General features: G+C 38.9%; 1 protein-coding gene across 5 annotated transcripts in view; it reads left to right on the forward strand.

Moving 5' to 3' along the window:
* DYRK1A (dual specificity tyrosine phosphorylation regulated kinase 1A) overlaps nucleotides 1–20,918 on the forward strand; it is a 158,345-nt gene that overhangs the window by 34,727 nt on the left and 102,700 nt on the right. Inside the window, exon 1 of one of the 5 annotated variants that reach the window (XM_017894627.1) lies at nucleotides 12,124–12,689. The exons of 3 other annotated variants lie outside the window; for them this stretch is intronic. The gene's annotated coding sequence lies outside the window, so the exon portion shown is untranslated. Of the gene's footprint in view, nucleotides 1–12,123; nucleotides 12,690–19,818; nucleotides 20,086–20,918 lie in introns of those variants that run through there. One more of the 5 variants, XM_017894628.1, reaches the window with a different exon arrangement.

Below are 20,918 nucleotides of genomic sequence, written 5' to 3' on the forward strand. Positions count from 1 at the left end.
ATATATGTATCTCTATATATCTATTATATATATTTTTAAGCCTGCAGTGTACACACACACACACACACACACACACACACATACACACACAATAATTAGCCTGGCACAGTGGCAGGCACCTGTAATCCCAGCTACTCTGGAGGTGGGAGGATTGCTTGAGTCCAGTCTTGAGTCCAAGGCTGCAGTGTGGTAGGATTCGCACCTTTGCCTTCCAGCCTGGGTGACAGAGTGAGATCCTGTCTCTTAAAAAAACAAAAGTACCGTAAGAATTTTTAGGTGGTATTACAAGTTGTTTGGCAAGATTTTGTGTACAACAGCCCTGAAAAGTAAGTGCTATTATCTCCATTTAGATATAAACTGGGAAATAATAGGTAAATCCCTGGGCTTCTTGATTTTGCATAATTGAACAGAGACTCAGAAAAAGTTATCTGCCCAGTGTAACTGCCAATAGCAGAACAAACAATAATTTATAGATACTTTTGTTTTTACATAGCTTATAAAATACCAAATGACAACTTGATGCCTTGGGTGTCCTGTGTGGAAGACTCTGCTTTGTACTTTGGTGATGTCAAGCTGAATGAGACACATTGTCTGCCCATATGGAAGTTACAGTCTAGTAGAGGAGAGAAAACTTAAAAACAAATCATTATAATGTTCTTAAGAATCATTTTCTTTTATGAATGAACCCTACAACCATAACAGGACAGGTTGTGAATATATTGTAGTTCAGAGGAACGGAGAGGACATGTGAGGCGATCCTTTTGTGAAGAGCACAGCTTGAGACAGGAGGAGAAACTTATTTTTTATTTTTTACCACAAGAACAGTGTCAGTTGCTCAGAGGGCTCTTCTTTCTCCCCTGGTGCATTTGCTAGGATCTTGTAGCTAGTAAAATGATAGAGAAACATGCCTAGATGAAGGATGTGTCCCGTTCCCTGAAATCAAGAGAAGCAGAGCTAAGATTGGTTATGCAGACCATGGGCTGGACACTCCCTACAAAGTCACTTCAATCAATCCCAACGCTCTTGTGAGTAGAGAGAGGCAGAGCCCTTTAGTGGAAAGAGCATGAGATTTTTAAAACTTAGAAATGGTTGGCAGTGGTGGGGCCAAATCTGGATTGTGAGTGGATATTCAAATAAGTAGATTTTCCTTTTTTATAAGACCCATAAGACTTTTCCTCCTTTTTCAGCACATTTGGTTTGCCTTGATTTTGACAATAGTGTGATTGCTGCTACCCCATTAGGAAATTGAGGATAGAGATCTGTGGGTTCATTGTCAAGCTAGAGGATGCAGGCAGGAAAAGAGTGCGGGAACCCTGCAGAGTTTGTGGTAGGGGATCTTTACAGGAAATGTAAAGGTTGATTTATTTGGCAAAGATTGTACCAGATGTTAGGGATAAATTAGTGAAAAAAAGACAAATACAGCTTGGACTTTCGTGTCATTGACAGTCTTTGTGTGGCATTTTAACATTTACTGTTCTTAATAGAATATGTGACAATTGTTCAGGATTGGGTAGCTCAGTGTTGGGTTTCACTGAGCATGAGAGGCGTGGAGATTTTACATTACATGTCTTCCAGTGGTTCTGTCTTTCTAAAGCTTGAAGGTACTCATGAGAAAGCAGTGAGACTGTCCATGATTCCAAATGAGATGTTGATGTAGATTAAGCACAGTGTTTCATCCAAGTATGCAAATTAAGAATACAAACACAGGTTGGAGCATTTTTCATAGGTGACATTTGTAGAATGTATTTTAAGAACATTTGGAAAACTTTTTTTTAACCTCCTTGTGTTAGTTACCTGTGGCACCTATAACAAATCACAAATTTAGTGACTTAGAACAGTAAAAATTTATTCTCTTACAGTTCTGGAGGATAGAAGTCCAAAGTCAGAATCATTGAGCCTAAATTAAGGTGTTGGCAGGGCCAGGGCTGTGCTTCTTTAGGAGGCTCAGAGCCACTTGCTGGTGGCTGCCAGTACTTCTTGACTTGTGGATGCTAGCATTACTTGATTTGTGGCCACATGACCTCAATCTCTCCTGTGATGGTTGTGTTGTCTTCTTTCTGTGTCAGATTGCCCCCCCCCCCCCTCTTACAACACTTGTGATGGCATTTAGGGCACACCTTGATAATGAAGGATAATCCCCTCGTCTCAAGATTCTCAACTTAATCACACCTGCAAAGACCTTTTTTCCCCCAAATATAACATTTATAGGTTTCAGGGTGTAGGATGTAGATATCTTTTGGTGGACCATTTTCCAACTTATCATACTTCTGTAAATTATATGGAAAAGTAGGAAGGTTGCTTTTGAAGTAGCAACTTTTAGATATATCATAAGTATACTTCCAGCTGTAATAAGAATTAGTGATCATTTTATAACTTTTAGTGTTAACTTGATGATCCAAATTTGAGATCCAAATTGGGAGACAGCTCCCAAAATTTTGCCACCTAATCTGTTTTTTATAACAATGGTTTTGAGCTACTTTTCTCTAAATAATGGAAGTTATTGTTCTTTTAGGGTCAGTGTAAGCTGACAGTGGTAATTTTTATCAGGTATTAAAAATGAGTCTGAGTTTAGGGAAATGATATGAATGATTGGAATTTATTTTAGCAATCTAGGAATTTTATTGACTGAGAAGGTGCAGATTGCAGAAAAGTAGCCAAAAATATACTATGATTGTACTCTTTCTAAAGTTGCTTGGTTGAATCAAAGTTGAAAATAGGGGCCAGGCACTGTGGCTCACGCCTGTCTTACCAGCACTTTGGGAGGCTGAGGTGGGTGGATCACTTGAGGTCAGAAGTTCACGACTAACCTGGCCAACATGATGAGACCCTGTCTCTACTAAAAATAAAAAATTATCCAGGTGTGGTGGTGCACGCCTGTAGTCCTAGCTACTTGGGAGGCTGAGGCGGGAGAATTGCTTCAACCTGAGAGGTGGAGGTTGCAGTGAGCTGAGATCGTGCCACTGCACTCCAGCTTGGGCGACAGAACAAGATTCTGTCAAAAAAAAAAAAAAAAAAAGGGAAGAAAATAGGTTATAATTGGACTATATTTTTCTTATTGTGTTATATTAGGTAATTTTGGACTGGTCTAATATATAGCTCACTGTGAATAAAATATAAGCATATGTGGTGTTTAAAAAAATATGTTCACACTTAGGTGCCAGTGGAAGGTTTTCATAGTCATGAGCCAATCGTGAACATAAACGTGTGTATATTAATTTTAATACTTGATTTTTTTCTTGAACCTGCCTGTTTTGTGTTACCTTTTACAAAATACTTTTTATTTCTCTACACCTTAAGATACATATTTTGAAGCTTTTCAGATAGTCTTGTTATTTCTAGTTCTTTTTTTGTTTGTTTTTTGAGACAGAGTTTGGCTCTTGTTGCCCAGGCTGGAGTGCAATGGCACCATCTCCGCTCACTGCAACCTCCGCCTCCTGGGTTCAAGCAATTCTCCTTTCTCACCCTCTCGTGTAGCTGGGATTACAGGTGTGCCCCACCACACCTGGCTAATTTTGTGTTATTAGTAGACACAGGGTTTCACCATGTTGGCCAGGCTCAGACTCCTGACCTCAGGTGATCCACCCGCCTCAACCTCCCAAAGTGCTGGGATTACAGATGTGAGTCACCGCACCCGGCCGATTGTAGTTCTTTGGTGTGAAATTTGGTTTCTCTTTTGTAATGAAAGGTTCTTTGTATCTTTCGTAATTACTGTGTATAAGCTCTTCTTTGCATGAACTTTGGAAGGTGTTCTACATTTTGAGGGATATACACATTTACATATTTTCAAATATTTAGAGTCAATATTGTTCCAACTCTTACTTCACACTGACAGTTTCCACTTCCCATTTCCCATTCTCCAGTTGCCAAATATAATAGCCATAAAGAGCATCAGATTGATTTATCCGCTATCCCTTTGTGCAGTTGCTGCTGTGTTTTTCTCCTACTTATACAATTTTATTATTTTTGCTTTAAGCTTTATTTTAAACAACTGAAATTTATTTTTGTTTAAAACTCAGTTTTTAAATGTAAGTATCCAAAGGAAAAAATATTTATGAAAACTTTGTTTCCGTTTGGTATCAGTTTTCTGCCCTAACGCTCTTCAGCTTTTCTTGTGCAGGTCTGCTGGCAAGGACTTCTCTCTTTTTGTCCTTCTTAAAATTTTTAATCTCTAAATGTCTGTATTCGGTCTTGAGTTTGAAGGTTTTTTTCACTGAATATAGAATTCTAGATTGATACTTTTTGTCTTTCAGCACTTTAATGGTGTTCCATTGTCTTCTGGCTTCCATTACTTGTGATGAGATGTAAGTGGTAATTACTGTCTTTATTCCCTCGATACACCAGTCTTTTCTTCTGGCTGCTTTCAAGATTTTCTCTTTCTCTGGTTTAAGCTGTTTTACTCTGCTATGCCTGGGTATGGTTATCATTTGAAAGATTTTAAGCTGTGGTTTCTTCAGATATTTGTCCGTTTTTTTTTCCTGTAACTTTATTTACATGCATTTTACAACTTGATATTGTTCCACAGGGTCTATTCAGTTTTCTTTAGTCTTTTTTCTCTCTCTTCTTTAGATTAGACAATTTTCTTCCCCTTTCCCTTTCCCTTTCCTTTTCTTTTTTGAGACAGAGGCTCACTGTGTTGCCCAGGCTGGAGTGCAGTGGTGCCATCTCGGCTCACTGCAACCTCCACCTCCCAGGTTCAAGCGGATTCTCATGCCTCAGCCTCCCAAGTAGCTGGGATTACAAGTATGCAGCACCATGCCTGGCTAATTTTTGTATTTTTAGTAGAGATGGGTTTTCACCATGTTGGCCAGGCTAGTCTTGGACTCCCAACCCTCAGGTGATCCGTCCCCCTCAGCCTCCCAAAATGCTGGGATTACAAGTGTGAGCCACTGTGCCTGGCCTAGGTTAGATAAGTTTCTATTGATCTGTCTTCCAAGTTTGCTGATTTTTTTTTTTTCTACCATCTTCAATATGCTATTAATTTCATCTAGTAAATTTTGCCCTTTCGTTATTATGTTATTCATTTTTAGAGTTTTCTTTTTGTTCTTTTTTTACGGTTTCTGTTTTCTGCTGAGATCCCCTATCTGTTCACACATTAAAGACCATGTGTTCCTTTAAGGTTTTGAAAATAATTCTAATTCTTTGAATGTATAAAAATAGCTGCTTTAAAATATTTGTTGCTAAATTTAACATCTGTTCTAACATGGGGTTGGTGTTTACTGACTCCTTTTCCCCTTAAATTTGATCACATTTTTCTGTTTCTTTGCTTGCCTTCTAATTATTTTTGTATTAAACAACAACAGCAGAGACAAGGTCTTGTTCTGTCACCCAGGCTAAAGTGCAGTGGCGTAGTCATAGATCACTGCTACCTCACACTGCTGAGCTCAGGTGGTCCTCCCGCCTCAGCCTCCTGAATAACTGGGACTACAGATTTGCACCACTATGCTCGGCTAATTAAAAAAACAAAAAAAAAATAAATATAACTGTAAATATATGTATATGTATGTTTTTGTATAAATGGGGTCTCACTATGTTCACCAGGCTGTTGTTGAACTCCTTGCCTCAAGCCATCCTGCCTTAGCCCCCCAAACCATGCCTGGCATGCTTGCCTCCTGACTTTAGATGAATACTGTTTTTTTTTCCCTCTTAAGAAGGTTGATTTTTATTCTAAAGTCTGGTTGGTCACCTTGAACTTGTGTAGGCTTGGTTTTATACTTTATTAAGGCAAAATTTATTTACCTTAGGTGACTTCAGGGTGGTTCCTTACCCTCTGTAATATGGTGGGCCATGACTTTCAAACTGGGTTTTCTTGTCTGTCTTGTCTGGATTTTGTTTTAGACATTATTGGTACTGATCTGGAGTAGGCTGTATGCTAGAGTGTGGTTCTTAGTCTTGAAGGAGGAAGGGAATGTTGAGGTGTGTATTAGGGTTCTCCAGAGACACAGAACCAATCTCTCTCTCTCTCTCTCTCTCACACACACACACACACAGTATATATATGTATATATCCATAAGTAAATAAACAAATATAAATTGATGTAAGGAACTGGCTCACGTGACAGTGGAGGCTGAGCAGTCATAAGACGCACATACGCAGAATAACACTTGGCCAAATGTGTGGGCACCCTGTGGCCTAGGCAGGTTGACACAAAAAGTTAACTATCACAAGGTGTTAATGAGATTTCTTCTCTGTGGTTGGGCAGGGACCCCAGATAGCCCAGACCTGCTCATTGTCATTTTGGTTCTGGTCTCAGCCTTTAAGTAATCATTCTGTGGCTCAGGTTGTTTGACCTGGCCCATGTGCATTCTGGTCCTCATGGCTCTCCTACATCCAGACTTCTGGAGATCCCCTTCTGTGCACCTTCCTTCTCCCTGGCACACAGCTTTAGACGCCTGAACTCTAAGCTTTACCTTCACATCTCAGCATGCCCGTCATGCTTTACTGAGCCTCCAGTTCCTTTCACCATGTTGGGAAATTGTTCCCAGACAACCAGGAGACTCATGACCCTTCAGGGGTCACAGTGTTGGGCTACCATTTGTTGATTGTCAGAAAACAGTTGGCTCAGATATTTTCTTCAGTTTTGTGATTGTTTAAAGTGGATATATCAGTACTAGTTACTTTCTTGTACAGAAGCAAGATATGTGAGGATTACTGTTTAATACCCGTTAGGCGTACAGGTTCTTTGCAGGTGCTTGGAGGAATATAAGGATTAATACAGTTAGTTTCCTATTGAGCATGGCTGGGGTGGGATTGTGAAGTGGAATGTATGGATTTAGAATGGTTCAATATAAGCAAGTATTCATGATTGCAGAATACGGTTTTGCTCTTATGGCATGAACATTCTCAGAAAGTACAGAATCTAAGGATAAAAAAAAAGCTGAGTGGTGGAGACAGTTTTTCTTTTTAAATTTTAGCTGTTCCTCTGATTATATTTCATGGAGTAGGTAGATATTTAAATGGTTTTTTAGTAATGTCGGCCTTTGGGTGAAGATGAGGCCCACTCAGAGGACTCTAGAGCAATTGAATCCCGCTTCCCATCTAGGGTTGAAATCATGGCCCAGGCAAACGCTGTGGGTCCCAAGCTCTGCAGGAATGACTGGGGACTGCCATTCATAAAGCAGCTGTCCCACTATTGGATGTCTTTGTTCATTTATCTATTTTCTGCATAGTCTCCTGCATCCTTTTCCTAATTCTTGGCTTTAGTTCTGTTTTCGTGAACTACAGGGAGCGAGTCAAGTCATCCTACCTCTGTGAGACTTGCTTGATTATTTGAAGGCATCTATCCATGACTCCTTCAGTCTTTCATTGTCTTGGCTGCGCAGCCTTAGTACCTCCAGATCCCCACCCACCTATTGCTTTCTTGGGAGTTTTGAACTTTCTCACTAACCTTTTTTATGTGGATCTAGGATTGAAAAGAATCGTGAGCTTAGGAAGCCTTACGGATACAAAGACTACAGATTCAGGTCTCACTTGTCAAATATCAGAAAGGTTATTTCTGACAGTCCTCCTTCCCCAAATCTAAATGTTTCCCTCTTTTAGCAATCTTTCCCTCCCTCGTAACTTTAGCGTAGTGTATGGTGTGTGCGTAGTCATACATTAGTGTGATTTTTGTCTGTTTCGTACCTGTACTGTGAAGTCCACAAGGTGGAGGCACAGTGGCAGCAAGCCTCACCCTACATCTCCAGTGCTGGACGTCATCCAGTGTCATGGCATCATGTGATTTTTAGAGTACTATTCGTGTGTGTTCAGTTAGGTAAACTTGTTTCTCATTTGTATCAATAGGCATAAATAAGTTCTCATTGTTGATGTTATTGAAGTGTATCCATATGTATGTATGGTCATTCCTTTTTTTCCTAAAGGATAATATATGTATGTATTTCTTAAAAATTCCAGGGGATGTACCAGTGTTAGCCATTTCTTGTCTCTTGTATGGCTACATCCAGTTGTAATTGTTCAGTAAAACACATGAGGTATTTGAAACGCTTCAAATGTCAAGAAACAGTAACTTATCTCTGGCATACCATACTTTTTAAAGCAGAAGTGTTTTCTGTAATGGTTACTACAGAGTGTTTACTGGTTAACTTTTAGTTAACCAGAAGCAGACATTCCATAGCTTTTCCAGTTAACTGAGGTTTATATCCATAAGGACATTACCAGACATAGAAAAATTTCTTTCTTCTTCAGCTAGAGACCCCAGCCACCAACACACCCTTACTACCTTCTTGAAAATATAAAGTGATGGGACAGGGTGCGGTGGCTCAAGCCTGTAATCCCAGTGCTTTGGGAGGCTGAGGCAGGCGGATCACTTGAGACCAGGAGTTCGAGACCAGCGTGGTGAACATGGTGAAACCCTGTCTCTAGTAAAAATACAAAAACTAGCCAGGTGTGGTGGCACATGTCTATAATCCCAGCTACTCGGGTGGCTGAGGCATGAGAATTGCTTGAACCCAGGAGGCAGATGTTATAGTGAGCTGAGATCATGCCACAGCACTCCAGCCTGGGCTGCAGAGTGAGACTCTGTCTCCAAAAAAGAAAAAAATATATATTTTGTGTATATATATATATATCTTTAATAGTGACTTTTACTAGTGAAAATTTTAATGTCGTAATTACTGTTATTTAGAAAAAATTCTTTTTGAGTTGATGTTTGAAAGAATTTTGATTTTTTTTTTTTTTTTTTTTTTTTTTAAATGATGTTTTACAACTCCTGCCTACTGCTATCCCCCTAGCTCTCCAGGCCCATTGGCCTGGCTAGTAAAGGTTTGCTGTTTTTTCTTCTGGACATTTTCCTTTGTATCTTCATTTATATATAAGTGCTCATATTCTTGTTATACACAGGTATATTTACACACATAGGTTGGGTATCCCTAATTCGAAGTGCTTGGGAGTAGAACTATTTCGGATTTTGAAATATTTGCATATATGTAGTGAGGTATGTTGGGGATGGGACCTCAGACTAAACATGAAATTCATTTATGTTTTATATACTGTAGGTGGCCTGAAGGTAATTTTATACAATATTTTCAGTAATTTTGTGCACACAATAAAGTTTTGGCTGAGCTGTGGCTATAACCCATCATATGAGGTCAGGTGTGGAATTTTTCACTGGTAGCATCATGTCTGTGCTCAATAGATTTAAAATTTTGGAGCATTTTGGAGTTTTGGATTACAGATGCTCCACCTGTACTTCTGTAACAGTAGTTTGAATGCTTAATTAAAATGGCAGATCAGTTTGGTTTTATGATTAAACCTTTTCAAAGTTTTTGTTACTTTCAGATACTCATAAGTAAGGCATATAACCTCTCTAGACCTCACTTTCCACATTTGGTCAAGGATTGATTTGAATTAAATGAAACTGAAAACCTCTTAGCTCTCAGTATAATAGATTCTGGGTTAAATTGTATAATTCATCTCTTAGATATCATGAAGAATGTGTTGTTTTAATATGAAAAGTATGAAGATAAAATCACATACGACTTTGGGTAGCAAGAAGAGAGTTTGGGGAAGTTGCTAAAGTGTACAGTTTTTCCCCCTAAGAGCGGCGAGAGAAGGGCAGCTAATCAGACTGGTGGTGGAGTCCATCTCTATTGCCCAGGTTGGCACTAGGAAGTTTGAGCTGTATCGATCCCTCAAAACTAGCTGATGACATCTGAAAGGCAGTTTTACCCCGGCTCCCTGAAGTTTCACATTACAGCTGTACATTTGTGTTAACACAGTGAATGCTTCAAAAAAAAAAAATGTTATAGAAATCAAAGCTTACATAGGCAAATCTTTGTTAGTGACTTAGTTAAAAAACAGCATTTCATGAATAATAGTTTCCCAAGCTATTTTAACCCTTTTTGCTTTCCCAGAAGAGAAACAAGAAAATCCCACACATTTTGCTCAGTCATGGTGTATTTGTAAGCTCTCTTGTCACAAAGTGCCACAGATTCTTTAAATTTCTTTTAGTTAGCTTCTTTTGTCCAGTAGCTCACTTATTTTGTAGTTTGAAGATGACTGTACTTCTGACACTTTTCTCACATACTCCTGCTTTAATTTTTCGAAAAACTTTCAATTGCGCAAGAAACTTCAAACATACACAGAAGTGGAGAGAATACTATAATGAGCTCTCGTGTCCCTAGTCTCTTGGCTTCAGCAGTTCTCAGTGTTTTGCCCATCAGATTTTCTAACGCTTTTAGTGTAAGAAATGCCACATTTAAAAATACTCCTTTGGCCGGGCGCGGTGGCTCAAGCCTGTAATCCCAGCACTTTGGGAGGCCGAGACGGGCGGATCACGAGGTCAGGAGATCAAGACCATCCTGGCTAACACGGTGAAACCCCGTCTCTACTAAAATACAAAAAACTAGCCGGGCGAGGTGGCGGGCGCCTGTAGTCCCAGCTACTCGGGAGGCTGAGGCAGGAGAATGGCGTGAACCCGGGAGGCGGAGCTTGCAGTGACCTGAGATCTGGCCACTGCACTCCAGCCCGGGCGACAGAGCAAGACTCTGTCTCAAAAAAAAAAAATACTCCTTTTAGAAGAGAGGCTTAGTATTTAAAAGGAAATAAACCAGAGTAATTCCCAAGATTTATCTGATTAAACTATAGAGTTGATAATTATATAAAATTTTTTTTAGCACATAGAACAATATTGTCTATAGCAGAAGTACTAGCTTTTGTGCCCTTTGCATTGGATTGAGTTATAGAGCTAAACCACAGCAAACTCATTTGTTCCACTATTAGGTTGCAAGTATCACTTAACTCTGCTTACTTATCTCATCTTCAATATTTACAAATTTTAATTCACATTTGTTTCAGTAAAGCAACCCAAAGTAGATGTTTTAGGAGATGAATTGGTTTGATGGTTATGATTTTCTTTTACTCCTGTATTGATAGTCAGCTGTAGTTGAGACTATTAGCCTTCTGGAGGGTGAGGTGAACAGGGCTTTTTCCACTTCCGGGGCTAGAGGCTGACATGCATGCAGTTCAAGGCAGAATGGGGTTAGGGTGGTAATGGTGGCATAAATACTACTGTGCCAGGGTAATGTCTATAAGTGTGTGGTGGGAAACTTTCTGGGGGAGACAGCACTGGCGTTGAGTTTGGATGTGGCATTTACGGGCAGAGGTGGATAAAGAAGACCCATGGAGCAGCCTTAGCAAAAGAGTGGTATTTGGATAGTGGGACTTTGTTCATTGTGGCTGGAGTGTAGATGTGTACTAGGAGATAGAATGAAAAGGTGGAGGTAATAGTAATTTAAAATATAACAGTAAAAAGGAGCAGCTGTGTACTAATCACTTACTGTGTGCAGTGTTTTAAATGGTTTACAGGTGCCACGTCTTTGATAATACAATTCTGTGGGTGCAGTAAGTCATGGAGCCAGGAGTTCAGCTGGGGCAGGCTGGCTCTGGAGCATCACTGGTGCCTTAGGGCCTCGAATGCGAGATTAAGCAGTGCCAAGCACTTTTTTGGGTCTTATTTTTGGGTGGTGATGGCTAGCAGGATATTAACTGATTTAAAAAAGAAATATATTTGTCCATTGTCATGAACTTTTTACCTTTGTTGGAGTTTAAAAAATTGGAAGTACTTAGTGGTTACTTATTGTGGCCCCTAGTTAGAGTTCATGATGAAGGGACTTTTTAATGTTAAGATGGAAGCTGAATTTCTTGGACCACTTTTTTCCTCATAAAAGATGTATATATTTATAAAAATTGCAATACACTGGGAAGTATAAAAAATTAGTGATTATAATTTTATTAGCCAAAGACATTCATTATGAATAATCCTAAATGCTTTCTTCGAGTGTTTTCTGTGTATTTATTTTACTTTTCTAAAACTGTGCTTTGGGAAAGGCTTTGAGTTCGTTCTAATATAATGGTATAACTTCCCCCTCATGTAGTGAAGCTTTCAGAAGAATTCACGTGATCAAGAAAAAACAGAACATCGTATCTGTGTTACCTTTGTGTTGAATATTTTTTATTTATAACATTCAGTTTTCAATGATAAACTTTTGTATATATATTTTGTATTTTCTGTTATGAGGTGGATTTCTTAAAGTAGAGATTGAACATGAAGCAAAATGGCTTACAAAAGGAATATGAATCTGTGCTACAGAGATAAAGACTATTTTGAAGGCTGTAGGGACAACCACATTTGCCAGGACTCATGCTTAGACTGTGTACAGCTGTGGAGATCATAAATTGAGAAAGCATGAGATTTGAGCAAGAAAAATATACTGAGGTTTGTTAGTAAGATTTGAGAAGAGAGATGGAAAGTCTTGCTGTTGGGTTGGAGAAGCAGCTGAGGAATAAGTCTTTGTGCATATGAAGAGTGTTTTGTAGGCTGTGTGTAGGTATTTTCTGGTTCTTCAGAATGTAGCAAAAACAGTGTGAACTTAAGTTGGTATAAAGGAATTTAGGAGGTAATTTATGACTAGGGATTGGAAGCTATTGAAATGGTTTATCATGACAATTCTTTGAAATGGGTAAATTTTCACTGTATTTAGGATTTTATTCTGCTTAAGGAGAGGAGGGGTTAAAATGGTGTTTTACAGGTATTTCTAGAACTTTATTCCCAAGATTTATTTATTTAGAGACAGTTTCACTTTGTCACCTAGGCTGAAGTTCAGTGGCACGATCATAGGTGGTCACTACAGCCTCAGATTCCTGCGCTTAAGCAGTCTTCCCACCTCAGCCTCCCCAGTAGCTGGGATTACAGGTAAGTGCTACCATGCTTGGCTTATTTTGATGTTAATTCCAGTTTTCTCACCTATTGCATATCTCCTGGACTTACACAGAAAATAGAAGACAGTTGGCTGGGCACTGTGGCTCAAGCCTGTAATCTCAGCACTCTGGGGAGGCCGCGGTGGGCAGATCACTTAAGGACAAGAGTTCGGGATCAACCTGGCTATCACAGTGAAACTCTTCTCTACTAAAAATAGAAAAAATTATCTGGGTGTGGTGGCATCCACCTGTAATCCCAGCTACTAGGGATGCCGAGACATGAGAATTGCTTGAGCCTGGGAGGCGGAGGTTTTAGCAAGCTGAGATTGTGCCACTGCACTCTAGCCTGGGCAACAAAATGAGATTCTGTCTTAAAAAAAAAAAAAAAAAAAAGACCAGGTGTGGTGGCTCACACCTGTAATCCCAGCATTTTGGGAGGCCAAGGTGGGTGGATCACAAGGTCAGGAGTTTGAGACCAGCTGGCCAACATGGTGAAACCCTGTCTCTACTAAAAACCCAAAAAATTAGCCGGGCGTGGTGGTGTGTACCTACAATCCCAGCTATTCAGGAGGTTGAGGCAGGAGAATCGCTTGAACCTGGGAGGCGGAGGTTGCAGTGAGCTGAGATCACACCATTGCACTCCAGCCTGAGTGACATAGTGAGACTCTGTCTCCCCTCCTGCTCCCCCCCCCAAAAAGAAAAATATGACAGTTATACTACATGAAGGTTTGTAGTTTTGACTGAAAGGACAAACCAAAGCAAGAAAACAAAGAAAAACCCCACCTATCATACAGGTAGAGTAATAGCATGCTCATGTAGAATTGATTTGGCAAGTCTGTGAATGAGGTCCCAGAAATTGTATATTCAGTTTAGTGAGGCCAATGGAATTTGAAGTATAGGTGTAGAAATGTTGACATTAAGAAATGTCATATGTATTAGGATTGTGACAATGTGACTACTGACATGGTAGTGTGCCAGTCATTTTTATAGAACGTCTATTGGTTGAGAAAATTCCAGGGTAACAGTTTTAAAGTTTAAGATTCTAGGTTTAAGATTTTCATTTCATCACAAAATACACATTCATTTTAGAAAATTTAGAGAATACAGATAAGAATGAGAATTCCTTGCAGTTTTTCTCTTCTGAGATAACTACTATTTACATTTTGTGTATAATCCACCAGTTTTTTCCTGCGGATATCTACTTTTCTCTTTTTGAAAAACAATTACAATCATGTTATCTGCGTATTGCTTTACAGTCCACTTTTTCTACATGAAGCAATATTTTCATTGTTGTATTCCGCTATGCCAGTCTGTTTATTGAACATGTACTGCAATACAGAAATACGAGATCTAGTGGTACTTTTCACCAAGTAGTAGATAATATCACTGGCGTGAGTATATAACATAAATAATTAACAATATAGCAGGAGATAAATGGAAGTTAAGAGGAGAGGCTGGAGTGACTTTAAACTGGATGAAGGCAAATTGAGGTGATCGTGAAGATGAATAGGCAAGAAGGGGCAAATTTTAGGTTGAAGAAATAAACACTAATGCAGAAAGGGCTTAAATGCGTTTTATGGAATGTCACAGAGCTGTGGTTCAGAGGAATAAGGTCATATGTTTCTGAATGATAGAGGGATTAAATCCGGGTTGAAAGTTCTGTGTCAGAAAAGTATGTGTAGTAGTTTTATGCAAAATAAATTAGGGCAGGGGATAGGGCTTTTTAAGCACAGTAGTTCCCAAACTTGGCTGGGTCCAGGATTCATCTGTAACATCTTGTTAAAACAAAACACATATTCTTAGGTCCTTGTCCAGGCTTCCTGAATCAGGATTTTTGGAAGTAGAGTCTGATGTAGTTTAGGGAACCTGCCCTAGAGTTTCTGACATAACCGTCAGGCCTAGGAGATACTTAATTCTAGGAGGCATTTGTAATACTTAAGGTGAATTAAGGACTTGGTTCAAGTAACTAAAGTGAGTATGGAGAGGAATGGAAAGGCATGAGGCACTTGGAAAATGGGTAGGATTTAGTAGGACCATTTAGAGTAGATAAAGTCAGCAGCTTCTAATGAAATTACTGAAAGAATGGTGGTGCAGGAATAGAGATGGAAGTTGAAGCAGGTAACACGTGGTGCAGGAAGGTGATGAGGACTTGTAGGCACAGAGAATGGAGGCAGAGATGTGGCACTGTAGGCAGCCACCCAGCAGCTTGTTAGACTGGATATTGAGTGAGAAGTTTGAGCAGAGAAGAGAGTTAGAAGTATTAGTTTGGAGTAAACCTTTGAAAATACTTGTTTTGCAGGGTACGATATATAAAGAAATGAGTGGGCTGGGCGCGGTGGCTCAAGTCTGTAATCCCAGCACTTTGGGAGGCCGAGATGGGCGGATCACAAGGTCAGGAGATTGAGACCATCCTGGCTAACATGGTGAAACCCCCGTCTCTACTAACAAACATACAAAAAATTAGCCGGGCGTGGTGGCAGGTGCCTGTGGTCCCAGCTACTGGGGAGGCTAAGGCAGGGGAATGGCATAAACCCGGGAGGCGGAGCTTGCTATGAGCTGGGATCCGGTCACTGCACTCCAGCCTGGGCGACAGAGCGAGACTCCGTCTCAAAAAAAAAAAAAAAAAAGAGATGAGTCAAGGGGCCAGGGAATAGAACCAGAGGTCACATCTGAGGATAAGGCTAATGGTGAAAGAGACATGGATTATTTGGAGGATAGCTAGTGTTGTGAAATACAAGAACATACATATAAAAAAATTTTAAGGGGGTAGCATTTCTCTGTAAACTCCACAAAAGTGTGGGAGGGAAAGTAAGTAAAACAACTCATTTTACTACTTTTAGTAATAGACTCATTGTAAGAAAATGTAAGCTATTCATGACAGTGTGTGTTTTTGATTATTTCTGGGCCTTGTTATTTTTCTGTGTTTCTGGGATGCAAGGATAATTTAAAAGCAATGGTTTGTAAAATGATATATAATTACATACATATAAAAGTACATATAACCAACTAAGTATATGTATGCGTGCACTCATGCAAATCAATTATATATTAACATTTTATATGTAAATTATATATGTGTGTGTATATTGTATTATAGAACATCCTGTATAGAAAAGTTGGTGCTGTCGGAAAGGAGAGAGAGCAAGGCAGTTTTCTAGTGCATTTCTTATAAGCTAGTTATGAGAAGGGCTTGCAGGCTGCTGATTCATTCAGCATATTTTTTCTAAATGTCTTCTGTCTGATAGATACTGCTTTGTTAGGGAATACATAAATGAGATTACCCTAGATGTTCGGGTCAGTGAGGGAAACGTTACAATAGATAGCACTAAGCGCTGTATTTCAGCTTTGATTCCCAGAGCACCTACAGGGTCATTGGGCCACCTCTTTTAAGTTCCTCTTAAGATCTAGAATTGATTGGAATAATAATAATAGAAAGTTTGAGTACATGTTGTGTAGGTGACATAAAAGAACATCCTTAAGCAATCGTATCAGTTAAAGGACTTGTCTTCATGGCTCTTGGTGTTTTCTTCATACCACTTTGCTCTTAGTTCCTGTTAGCAGAGGGGAAGAAGCAGACTCCAAGATTAAAATTCATGCTAGTGAAAATTAGAAACAAGCCACATACCCCCAATAGGTGTTTGCTTAAAATGGGTTTACATCTTTGCAATGGAGTACTGTGCACCTGGTAAAATGATGATGCAAATATAAGTTGTTGATAAATAAAGATATTTATATATATATATATATCTTTATTTATTTTAAAGAGCACAGATTCCAACACCAAATTTTGGGTGGTGGAATTTTATTAGGTTGGTGCAAAGGTAATACGGTTTTTGCCCTTGGGAGATTGGGCTGATGGAGACACTCATTAACCAAGACTGATAATACAGAAAGGAGAAGTGGATTTTTTCCCTGTTTTCCCTGCTCTTTCCTCCCTTTCTGAGTAGGGGAAATGGTAGATTCAGTTTGATGTGGCCAAAAGCAGTGGCTTAGTAGTCAGTTTGCTTGGATTTGAATATGTCTCTACCATTAGTCGTGTATGACTTGAGATGGTTTCACTTTGCCTCTCTGTGCCTTAGTTTTCTCACCTGGACAATGGGAATGATAGTCATACTTACTTTTTGTAATTATGGAGTTCAGTGGTTTAAAGTAGAATATTTATACCAGTGCCCATTAAAGATAAGTCATCTCATGCAGTGAGACATAACTGGGACTTTCGAGCTCAGTTCCCTGAGATCTTCTGGGCCTGGAACAAGCCCGCCTTATAAAAATTGGCTTAACTCTACATGCTACATACTAAAGTAGTTCTTAATGTAGACTTTTAACCAACTGTCTTAGAAATGAGCCTTTGGAACTTAGGTCTGCATGTGATAGGGGTACTTTCTAGTGTCTACTTTAGTAGTGGGAGTTAGGTTCCCGAAAAGCTCTGTGGTCTGAGAATTCATTCTTGAGGAGCTCAGAACACAAGAGAATAGATAAACAGTTGATAGACTTGAAGGTCATACAAACCTATGCAGATCATTGTAAATGTTTTCACATTCTAAAGGAAGACAGAGGACAGCAAGCAAAACATAGTATCAGTGGTAGTTTACATATTTTGAATTAGTAACAGGGTACCTGTACTGTTTACACTTACTGGTGATAACTTACCCCCAGAAACTTTTGTTTCTCCCCTTCAGTTTTAAAAATGATGTGTCAGTGCATTATGTATTGTTGCAGGTAATGTGCATATGATGCATTTCCTTCCTGTTTTATTCTATTTGTTGGTATGTCCAAATACTCAGTGCTTGATTTTGTCTGTCAGGCCCAGATGTGGTCCCAGAGATACCGAGTTGGTAGTTGAGATAGCCAAAATTTGGGGCAAAACTCATTTAATCTGCTCAGCTTTTAGTTCTTAAACCTTCTCCCTAGTTCTTTTCACATAATTGCATGAGAAAGCACATGCTTCTAGCCTCTTCAACACAAATTTCAGCTATTCCACTTCCAAAATGCCATTGGAGTAGTATAATCCAGCACCCATGTTTATAATTCTACATGTTCTTTGACCTTGACCAAGGTTTTAGTGCAAAATCGAATCATCTGCTATTGGTTTTTACCTTCTTTTCAGTTTGTCTCCATATATACAAGATCTCACTCTGTTGCCCAGGCTGGAGTGCAGTGGCATGATCAGGGCTCCCTGCAGCCTTGACTTCCTGCAGCCTTGACTTCCTGCAGCTTTGACTTCCTGCAGCCTTGACTTCCTGGAATCACATTAGCTTCCCTATTAGCTGGGACTGCAGGCTGCACCACCACACCCAACCAGGTTTTTTATTTTTTGGGGTAGAGATGGGGTTTTGCCATGTTGCCAGGCTGGTCCTGAACTCCTGGGCTCAAGTGATCTCCCTGCCTCTGCCTCCCAAAGTTCTGGGATTAACAGGCATAAGCTGTTCTGCCTGGCCTAAAATTTTTTTAATAAAGGGAAAATATAGCAATCTGTTATATGCTGGAATCAAAATTTTTCTGCTAGATGAACTTTTGGGGAAATTTAGTATTCTGTTCTAAATTAAATGCCTTTTTCAAGTAATTATTGCTAATGAGCTCTCTTGTTTTTTCATGTTTAGGGTGGTCGATGCAGAGTAGTGCATATAAGGGGCTAAAATCAGACTTAGACACATGTGGGTTCTTGCATCTCTGTATTTTCTCATAACTATTTCAGTGATCCTTAATGAGTGGCATCTTGGCATAGTGAACTTTAATGTGGGACCAGAGTTCACAAACTGTGACCTTAGGCCAGTTAATCTTTCTGACCCTTGCTTTCCCTGTTGGTGAAATGGAAGTAACACTACCTACTTGTAGGGCTGTTAGGAGGTCAAATGTGTCAACGTCTATAAAATGCCTCAGCTGAGTGGTTGGCGCATAGATAGTAAGTGTTCCACAAATGTTCATTTCCCTATAGTTTTACTGATCATTTTGGTGCGATATTATATTGTTTATAAAGTCTTCTGTATTTTGGCCTTTTTTTTTTTTTTTAAACGACTGTGTTTTCTAGGGTTTTGAAAGGAGTGATAAATGTTCTAGGTTTTTAGGATTTCACTTGAAATCCTCCTATATAATTGCCTTTTCTCTGTAATGCCACTTGATCATCTTATTGGAAATGAGATTTTTTTTTTTGCTTGTGTGTTAGGCATCAAAACCATGATACTTTTATTTTCCCTTTGACTCCTTTGGCTATTATAATTCTAGAAAATTATTTCTAAAATTACTATATGGGAAAAGTACTTTCTTCTGTCACTTCTTTAATTTGTTAGTGTAAATGAGCAAAAGTTTATAAGGGAATGTTAGTTAACAGTATAAATTTTAGATAATGACATAAGTTTAATTTATGGAATCTAATTTTAGATCTAGTTTTCTTGATTTCTATTTTGTAGCTTTTTTGTGGTTGCTTATTTTTAATGGGCATCTTCTGAGCTATCTTTTTAGATCCCAGTGTGCACTGTATTTTATCTTCTCATATGGGCTAAATTTTTTAAATTGTGAAATATGTGAGAATTTGTGTAACATATGTAAAATGAAGTAATAAAAAACAACTTGGTATTTTCTCCCAGCTTAAGAAGTGAGATAGTACTTAACTAGTACTTTTGAAGCTCCTTGTATCATACTGATATTTTTTTTTTCATTTGCTACTTGTAATACTTCCTACTACTTTAGTTATTTTGAAATTAGATATAATTTTTAGTTTGGTGTCATTACAAAACATTGTCACATTGGAGAACATACTGCACCTGCTGTTTAGTTTTTTAGCTCCTGGGTTAATCTGAACTTGCCTGTCATGCTGCTGCATTCATTTCAGTCCCAGTCTTACATTCTGGATCTCTGTTGATTAGTGTTTTTTTGTTTTTTGTTTTTGAGACAGATTTCCCTCTTGTTGCCCAGGCTGGAGTGCAATGGCGCGATCTCCGTTCACTGCAACCTCTGCCTCCTGAGTTCAAGTGATTCTGCTGCCTCAGCCCCGCCGAGAAGCTGGGATTACAGGGCGCCCAGCTAATTTTTTTTTGTATTTTTAGTAGAGATGGGATTTCTCCATGTTGATCAGGCTGGTCTCGAACTCCCGACTTTAGTTGATATGCCCACCTCCGCCTCCCAAAGTGCTGGGATTACAGGCGTTAGCCACTGCACTCGACCTTGTATTTTTTATTTTATTTTTTACAAATCTTAGTGTATCAGTACTTTTAATTAGGTGGCTTCACCCGCCCCCCCCCAACCGTCTGTGGGATACAAACACCAAGAGACTAAGCTCAGTACCTACCTGAGTATACCACATGTTTAACAGCCTGTGGAAATGGTCCTGTCCCTGAAGATATGCTGTAGATTAATTTTATGCAGTGACTTTAAGACAACTAAAAAAGTGGTTTGTAAGTTTAACTTCTAAAATCCATGTAAGCTCATTTTCTGGATTGTTCGTAGACCATCACATTGCCTTTGGCAAAGTGAGCTGGAACGTACTGTAAAAGATTTGAGAATCATGAGAGGTTCCTGTGGTAAAGAGAGATGTTTGTCACTAGCATTTGATTTTTACTCCATAGTTTGTGAATGGCTCCGTTTGTGGGGAAATGATGAAAATATACTATTTTCCTCAAAAAAAAAAAAAAAAAGAAAATATGGCTGTCTAGATTTTTAAGCTTCTTTAGGAAGAAAATCATATCTGTAGCTTATCTGCAAAGCACATTTGGTATGTGGAATTATAAAACTCTGACCTCAAATTAACATTTTGTTTTGAAAAGTGACTAGCCTGAAGGAAGTATATATGGAATAATCACTAGAGTCCTTATTTAAAGTAATCCAAGGTCAAGATTTCTGGAGTTTATTGTTACTTAGCATATGATGGTTTGGTTGCTATATAAGTCAGCAGCAAATTATGTAACTCAGAGAGATACTTTACGTGGCCTTTCAAATGAGTAAAGATTAATGGATAATGTTTCAAAAGGTGTCAGAAATTTTGATGTGTATTTCTTACCTTTAGATTTTAAAATAGTAATGAAATAATCTAATCTCTAACAATTTTTAATAAAGAATACTGATACCTTAATTGATTCTACTTTCTTATAAAGAACTTTTGTGCCAGTGATACCTACTTCTATCGAAATTGGCGAGGTGTAAGTAGCGTTGTAACATTTTCTAGGTGAAGAATATGATGTTGAGCCTAAAGGATTTGGTTATATAGTTCATAACTAGAGACTGAATTTAT

The sequence above is a fragment of the Rhinopithecus bieti genome, unplaced genomic scaffold (genome assembly GCF_001698545.2).
Source record: "Rhinopithecus bieti isolate Rb0 unplaced genomic scaffold, ASM169854v2 scaffold_25394, whole genome shotgun sequence".
In the NCBI taxonomy this organism is placed as follows: domain Eukaryota; kingdom Metazoa; phylum Chordata; class Mammalia; order Primates; family Cercopithecidae; genus Rhinopithecus; species Rhinopithecus bieti.